Below are 8735 nucleotides of genomic sequence, written 5' to 3' on the forward strand. Positions count from 1 at the left end.
AGTTTAAAATGGTAAAGTTCATGTTATATGATTGTGACCATTAAAAATAAAATAAAAATTTTAAAAGCACATGTGTGCTTGCCAACTTTGGGACATAATTACCCAGAATAGTAGAAGCTTTATGACATCAGGTTAAAAAAATAATGGCGAAACTGAGGGTCCTCTGGTTTCCCTCCCAGGACTGCCCTCATCAGTTTTAGGTTGCTACCTGCATTGTCCGGTGACCGCCACTCATCTTTCTGTTCCACTGCCCTTGTTTCTTTTTCTTTCTTCTTTTTTCTTTTTTAAGACAGAGTCTCCTGGGTTCAAGCAATTCTCCTGCCTCAGCCTCCCAAGTAGCTGGGACTACAGGCACACACCACCACGCCTGGCTAATTTTTGTATTTTTAGTAGAGACAGGGTTTCACCATGTTGGTCAGGCTGGTCTCAAACTCCTGACCTCGTGATCCACCTGTCTTGGCCTCCCAAAGTGCTGGGATTACAGGTATGAGCCACCGCGCCCGGCCTACTGCACCCGTTTCTATCGGCCTCCTCCCCAATCCCCATCCCATACCCTGATCAGCCACTGCTATGCTGCCATAACTGATAGAGCGGAAGTCACTCGATGAGGGCAGACAGCTGTGTACTCTGCCAGGCTACCCGGGGAAAGTTAGGTGGGCTTGAGGATGGAGCACAGCGGCCAGATCTGTGATTGGTGAAGATATTAGAGAACTAAGCTAGAGAGAATTTGTGGTGTTGTAACTATGATGGAAGAAAAATAAAGAAAATTCGGCATGTTTTCTTGGCCAGAGACTAACACAGAAAGAAGAAACACATATCTAACACCTGCCTTTAAATTTTTTATTATGCCTTCCTGCCCTGTGAAGAAACCCGGTGATCTATTATAGAAAGAGATTTGCCAGAGGCCACCTGGCTGCTGTCAATGGGGCAGTCAAGTCTTCCCAAATCTGAAAACTGCACTTTTTACATGTTACCACACCAAGGGTCTTCAGCCCTTTGAACACCTTAGCAAGTTCTCCATTTTAACCTAATGGTGCAAGAGCAGGGAGGATGCTGTGATGTTAACACTTTTACCACAGAATATGTTGCAGCCGACGTCTGTTCATTCCGTGGTGAAGCTTGGGGTTTTCCAGTTCTCGGTCCTGGAAAATTAGCTGTAAATGTTTTCGTGCTTGTGGAGGCAGCCGCAGGCCATGTCAGACTTGTCAGCCAGACGCAGAAACCGACTTGCACCTCATCCGGCAGCGCTGTGTAGGGCACCCTCCAGTCTGTTTTCTGCCCTGAAACCCGTTAGTCATCCCTGCATTTTCGGCCAGCCCTCTGTGGGCCAGCAGAGGCCTGTGAAGAATTTAAATCCTTAACTGTGCATACTGGAAGCCTGGAGGCTTCCAGAAGCCCCGTCCAGCTGCGTCTCACCCGGAGCCCATGGCAACTATAAATAGGCCACAGAGGCAAAGTTCTGCTGCTCAAAATTACAGCTCCTCCCTGGGATACTATTTCCCTTCTGAAAACATCTGGCTCCCAACGTTTTCTAGCTTTGAGGGAGGCAAAGAAAGAGAGGGTTATTTTAGAAAATTTTTGTAACCTTCCAATTTTACATGGTCTTGGCCCTTCTGTGGCCTGTATAGACAGACATTTTCCCATAACTAAGAACACACCATAAGCCTGAGGAGAAGGTAGCTTTTTATTAAAAAAAAAAAAAAAAAAAAAAAAGTCACTAAGCCTCCAAAAGTATCTTGTTTCTTGCTAGCTCACAACCTGTGTTTAACGGATAACAAAACACATAGAAATTAATTCTTAGCCACTGCCCCTGTGGGTGTTTTGTTTGGCTCTGGGTACACATGAAAGGGAGAGCTGGGCAAAGGCGGAGCCGGCGGTTCCCGGACCACCAAACCAAGCACGCTGGAGACCACGTCTGCCAAACTTGTCCCCGTCACACTACAGCAGGAGCAGCGTCTTCCCGGGTTAGGGAGCCTGAAAAGGAAGAAGCTTCTGTTGTCGACACGGGCAAATGTGTGACTATAAATGTCCCAGGAGCCTGTATTGTCATATTGTTTGTTATTGCCTGTCTCTGAGATATTACACTGCATGTCACACGCTCCTTTAATCAATCTAGAGGCTACATGTTTAGAACTTTACGAATCATCTAGGGCAGAAACAGTAATGTAAAACCGAACCCAAACCTCAGAATTCTTTTTTAAAAAAATCGATGTTAACATTCTTTCTACACTAAGACCATTTGCCTGTATTTTCCCACACGCGCGTCCAGTGTGTGATCATATGTGTGACATGTTTTCCTTCAATCTGATCATAGTTTAGAAAAATATTCTAGTATGTAATTTATTTCACTTTCTATTATAAGCATGTTAATGTGTTGCTACATAATCAACGTTTTATTTTGATTATTGAACAATAAAGCTTGACTGCAAGACTCTTACATTTACTACTGTTGTTGGATATTTTTATCACTGCAATAAACACCTTTATTATACTTTTCTCCTTCTCGTTAGATTATTTTTTTGAGATACATTTTCATATGTCCATATATTTAAGCAAGTAATATTAGAGACAGGTATTGTGTTTTTACTAACTACTGTTTACTTGGAAGGCTTGAAATAGTGTGAGTTGAACCATCCTCATTCCTGAGTTAGAGGAATAACTGTCCCTCAAGGTATCTGTGTCTTCACACATTCTTTCCCCTTCGCAACTCTTAGTGGCACCATGTGTCTCCGGTGCAAGAGCAAAGGCCCTCTGTCTCTCTCAAAGCACCCCCACCCATGCTGGTCCTTCCCCACAGCTGTCTGCTTCCAAGCTCCTTGCTGCATTCCTTGTGAGGGGCAATGGCCCCTGCAGGGTAAAGCCACGATGCTTTGCAAATAATAAATAACCAAAAAATCACCTCTGACTTGGGTCAAGCAATTTGACAATGCTAAGAATAAATGATGCATTTTTCAGAGCCTCCTGTTAATCATCGGGAACCTTTCTGGGCTCAGGGTCGGCCTTGAGTTCCTGCAGGAGTTACTGGCCAGGCCCAACCAGGCACCAGCTCTCCTCTAACTTCTTGACTCAGCTCTCAGAGGCTGCTCAGAAAGGCACAACCTTCCCCCACAACCACCTTCCCAGGCTCCACAACTGGAGCAAATCAGATCCCACTTTCCTAGGAGAGTCTCCTAAAGGCCTGGAACGTGGCCCAGGCCTGTCTTTAAAGTGTTTTGCCCCAAAGAGGAGTGTGTTTGCTTCTGCCTGGTACTGATCTTTCCATTCTAGAATTAGGACTTGGGCCACAGAGACAGCATGAATTGAACCCCAAATTAAAGCACTGAGTTGAGGAAGATTCTGGGATGATATTTTTGGTCTCATTTCCCCCTCCACCAGAATTCAAACAGAGTGATTATCCTGAGGGCCTGTCCCCTTTTCTTATGCTGTAATTGTCCCCTTTGCAGGACTCAAACTTACAAAGGCCGTTTCTACCACCCTCAGGTGAAGCCTATGAACCCCCATGCCTTGGCCACGTTTTCCTTGTAAGAAAATCACAGCCTCAGCCAATCAAGGCTGCCTGTTCTTACAGATTCAGACCTCTAAGACTCACCTTATTTTTCTACTTACACAGTCATGAAGTTTAAAATGTTCTGTTTGTTTTTATTTTCCGGGCATTTTCTGTGCTGGGAGGGCTTCCCTAGTTCACAGGTTCGCCATGTTGCCAGAACCTGGGGCCCTCTCTGTTGTTCATTTTTCGTTGTTATTAAGGACTTACGGTAGTTCTCAGCCAGTGTAGTGTCCTCTCTGTCTTCTCTGTGTTTCAGTGAAACACAAATCCAGGCTCAGGTAAGCAGAGAGCTTACCTGAAGTTCTAATTTCGAGAGAGGGAGGGGACTTCACGACACAGGGCGAATGCTCTGACCCCAAGATGTTCAAGCGTCTCAGGCAGAAAAGCACTTTTGTTTTAGGAGGAGGGAGTAACCAAGCCTAGAACACCTGGGTGAGGCATGGAGGGGCCCGTGGCGCAGTGGACAGTGGGCAGGAAATGGGTTGGCCCACTGAGAAGAGATGGAGGGGAGGGTGGGGTCCTCGTTCCAGCGTTCATGGTTGGGCTTGGCCAAGAGGAGAAGCTGAGTCAAAAGTTTGGCTAACAAGTATTTTTTTAAGATAGATCAGTGGAGTCAAAGCAGTTCAGCTACACATCTGTGGGACAAAGAATGGGAAGGCAGAGGGTCTGATTCTGGCCCTGTCACTGGTGAGTCTTGTCTGTGTTATGTGGGGAAGGTGGCCCTTTTCAGTGGCTGCTGGAGCACAAAGTTAGGGGAGGGTGGCTCTTAACTTGCCCTCTTTTCCCCATCACAGGGCAGGGGAAAGTCCGATGTTGGCAGTAGTTACTGAAACAGATTTTTGTCCCTGGTGGATTTCATTTGTGTCCAGAGTTTAATTGTTGTGGAGTTCTCTATGCTACAATTTGGTTGAGTTCATATTTCCGGGGCCCTGCTGCTGTGTACAGCGACCTTCAGCCAGGACGTGTCATGGCCCTGGCCGTGAGAGCCATCTGGGCTGGGTTAGGCTGTGCCCACCTCAGAGGTGGGGCCAAGGACCTCTGTCTTCTCTGGTGGAAAGAGCCCTTCTCAGGGTCTAAACAGAAACATGGGAGCTTTTGTGAAACTATTATAATCTCCTGGGAACAGAAGCTTAAGGGTTTTGGTCTCTTGATTTTTAGTATTAAGGAGTTTGGGATTGTATGCATACATCAAGAACTCAGTCTTTCTTGGCTATATATTTTATAGCATTTAAAACTCCTATATTAAATAACCCTTCCAATATTGTTGCAAATTAAAAACCTGGACCAAGTGGACCCCAACTAACTACTGCAGCCACCCCTGCTGGGGGCAAGCCAGAACCCACTAAAGCAGGACATTTGGCCTACATTTACAGGGCGTTTTAAATGATTCAAAGCAACACATTTACAGGGCGTTTTAAATGATTCGAAGCAACACATTTACAGGGCGGTTTAAATAATTCGAAGCAACAGATGTGTATACTGACTTGGAAGGTTTTGCAGGAAACTGTGTTTCAGTACTTAAATAGCATACTGTAAGTGCTGACCTTGATCCAAGGGGTCACGAATGTCACCTCGTTGGGAGGTGTCTTTTCCGGGATCTACATTGTAATTACGATCTCCTTGGAAGCACCAGGGGAGAAATTCCAGATGTTTTTGCAAAGGTTAGCAAGGATAAAGTGAGAGCAAACGAACATCCAGGTTATGTATTCCTACTCTATTAATTTCTACTTGAACTCATTTTTTTTTGTTCTTAATATTGTTACTAATATTAAGAAAATAAGACATGATGTAAAGTGTTGGAAAGGAAAACCCTGACTGCACACCCCAGCCCTGTAACATGCAAAGAATTTTCCCTTCTGTCTTCCTTTCCAGCCGCTTGATATAGTCCACTTTTACTCAGCTCCTGTCATAGTGCTCGTAAGGTCATGTATCCTGGATTTTCTCTAAATGATAGAAGCACTTTTCTATGTTGTCATTTAGTTGTAGTAATCAACATTTTAATGACTAAGTGATATTTCAGAGCATTTCAACATTCCTGAATAAAATGATAATATGGCCATAAAAACAATGAGATTGTACCACAATGGAAAAAATATAACTCTAGTCTTTAGGAAAGAAACGTTACTACCTGTGTGGCCAACAGCTGCTGGCTTTTCTCTATGATTCTCATACTTCGGAATGAACTAGCTCTAGAATAAAGTCAGCATATTGTGTGTGTGAGTCCTGAACTTCTGGCTGGTGGACACAGATCTCTGTTGTATGCAGCCTTCTTGCTGGCCAAGTAGATCAGCACAGAGATACTGAGCTCACTCTGGCTTTCTCTGGTCTCCAGCCTGGCCCCCCGCATTCCCACAGCTTAAAGTTTATTTTAAACTTTATTCTTTCCCACGTCCTTTGTTTCTTTTAGATAACGTTCATGTAATTATGAAAATAAATTCAGAGCAAGGCTGTCTTTCTGAGGGCAGGGGTGCGTCGCCGGCAGCCGAGGCCTGCTGGGGGTAGTGTTGCCCCGCTGCCAGTGCTTGCTCTGTGGGAATAAAGCAGCACGATCATTTTAGAATAATTAGGGGAAAAATACAAAACACGGAGGGCGAATTAGCCCTGCCAATCTGGTGGTCGTTCCTGAGTTCAGCAAACACACACCCGTATCTATCTGTGTCTTATTACTGCATTGATTTGGTTTTCAACTGCTTTGCAAGAATACAAGCTACGGGAAGCCTGGCTCCTCAGTAGAGCCCGTGTTCACTGATGTGGCCCTGTGGTAACAGCGAGGACGGCAAGGTGATGGGTGCCGCTCCTGCCCATCAGGCACTCACAGTCCTGAAGAAGACAGAGGAAGAAAAGTCCATCGTCCAGCAAGCTTGTGAGGTGGCTGAAGCCTGTCCCACTGTGTCCAGGATACAAAAATACCGGCGAGACTTCAGCGGGGCTGAGGCCTAACTGAAACCCGGATGAGCTTTGGTTTTATTTCTTGGTATGATGTCACCTAGTGAGTTTCACCAGATATTGAATTTGCATAATGCATTTTTGTGCTACTTTTCTAGACCCCAGAAGTGACAAGAGGGCAGGAAACTTCTGGCTCACGCCAGCACGGTAACCACTGCTTCTGTCTGTCTCCTCGACAGTCCGCACAGCACTGCACAAGGCAGCGGTTTATCTTTTTAATTCTCTGCTTCACTGGCATAGCCTTGACTGGCACACAGTAGGTATTCAATAAATATGGTACTTACATTGATTGAATATATTATTGTATTGTCATTTAACATAGTAGATTCTTGTATTAGACTTTTAATATACCGTAGTCTTAATACATACATAGGTGTAAAATTAAAATGGGAATTAGAAGGCTTACCTAACTTCCATTTGTCAATGGCATTTATTCAATAAAAGTGTATTTTAGTGCTTACGACACACCAGTTAGCAGGCTCAGTTCTGAAGACACCGTGACACAGTTTCTGTCTTCTCAGGGAGTTGATTGCTGTCTGGTGGGAGATACAGAGTGGAGGCAGGCATAGGAAATACAGTGCGTTAAAGGTAGGTTCAGATTGAGTGGAGCAGCTTTAAAGGACTAAGTGTGTGGCCAGTCTTCAATAAACATGAAACTAAAGTTAGAACCAAAAAATATCCAAGAAATCACCTGGTACAGCAACTCCTGAACAGCCTGTAGGACACTCGGTGGGCTTCTGGTTTCATATTCCATAATGCAAACATCTCCGAGGACCATGCTAGACAGCGGCAAAGGCCAAAAAGAGCACGAGGACTTGACTTCAGCTAGAATCCAAGCAATCAGATGTGCTTTTACATGTCAATTGCATGTGAACCACCAGTGCAAGTTTGAAGCGTTATGTGACAAGAGTAGTAAGGATCACCTTCAATAATGCTTAGGGAACATTCACCATGGGCCCAGCACCCCACAAGACCACCTCTATGCATTATCTTGTTTTATGCCATTAGACAGTTGAGAAACCTGAGATTCAAAGACGGCAGCCACTCGGACAAGGTCAGGGCGCTGGTAGCGGCAGATCCAGGGTCCAGCCCCAACGGCCGAGCTCCAGCTCTGGCGTTTGACACCCTGCGAATCCTGTTATACCACTTGACCTAAGATTCATGTGCAAAAACAGAAATTACTTCACGCTCAGGACTTGGAGGGTTATTATCAAAGGCCCCTGCGGGTAGGTGATTGAGAGTCATGGCTGGGAAGAGCAGAACTCCTCATGTGCTCATGGCTGATCCGAGACCCCTGGGTTTGGAAGCAGAACACCCACCTCTTTAGAGCTGAGATTCTGTCACATCCTAGGGTTGTGATGTTGGGAATTAACCAAGTCTCTTCACCAGCAATATTTGCACAATAACACCGTCCTCATTCTGCTGTGAGGATTAAGTGAGAGAATGGTGTGGAAAGTGCCAGGTAAACCAGGAGGCCTGAAGCACACGTGTAATATTTTTATCTGACTTAAATGAAAGCATGGATATTTTTAAAGGTTAAAGAAAAAGGTTCACCACTTTAAACTCATGTAAAATCATTATATAAAATTATTATTGCTTTTAACTGAGTTCTTGAATCATTTTCTTAATTGAAACAAGTCATTATTCTGTGACCAGTAGGAATTTTTGAGATCAGTCTATTGGCTACTAAATTTGTCTGCACTTGGGACTTCACTCAAGAGGAAGGCCAGCTTTCCTGTGTGGAACCAGAGGCAGTCGGGGCCTGAGCCAGCAGCACCACCTGATCGAGGAACAGGTGCACTGAGAAAACAGAGAAACCACTCAAGACTGTTAACTTTTTGTTTGAAAGCTGCATCAAAGTCTGGGTAGCCTTCCCAGAAATGCCATTCCGTACATGAGCACAGCAGCCTGGGACCCGCAGGACTCGGCAGGTGACCCTGGCTAACTCCGCTGGAAGGGCCCCGCCTCCGGCAACATCTTCCTCAGTTTCCACCTCTGTCCTTTGCTGATTTAGTCCCACAAGAACTTGGGTCTGAAGACAGCTTTATTTTCACTGCTATGATAACAAAAACACAATTGTGAAATAATGTAAACGCGCATGCAAAAACACACAGAAAAGCCAAACACAACAGTGGCCCAGCCAAGCTCTGCGAGCTTAGTCCTCTGTGCTGTGAATGCCCTGGGCCCCTCCGGATGCCAAGTGCCACGGACTCAGGCCTTAAAGGAATTTTCAAGCAACACT

At 45.1% G+C, this 8735-nt stretch overlaps 1 long non-coding RNA gene across 1 annotated transcript; it reads right to left on the bottom strand.

The window, feature by feature from the left end:
• Window positions 1-2370: 2370 nt before the first annotated feature.
• On the bottom strand, window positions 2371-5432 carry LOC105737913. Its single transcript, XR_001113605.2, has 2 exons — window positions 4981-5432; window positions 2371-4908 (listed from the first exon to the last, which is right to left on the bottom strand). It is a non-coding gene; the product is annotated as an uncharacterized LOC105737913 (long non-coding RNA).
• Between the last annotated feature and the right edge of the window lie 3303 nt (window positions 5433-8735).

This window comes from Nomascus leucogenys, chromosome 19 (assembly GCF_006542625.1).
Source record: "Nomascus leucogenys isolate Asia chromosome 19, Asia_NLE_v1, whole genome shotgun sequence".
NCBI lineage: Eukaryota > Metazoa > Chordata > Mammalia > Primates > Hylobatidae > Nomascus > Nomascus leucogenys.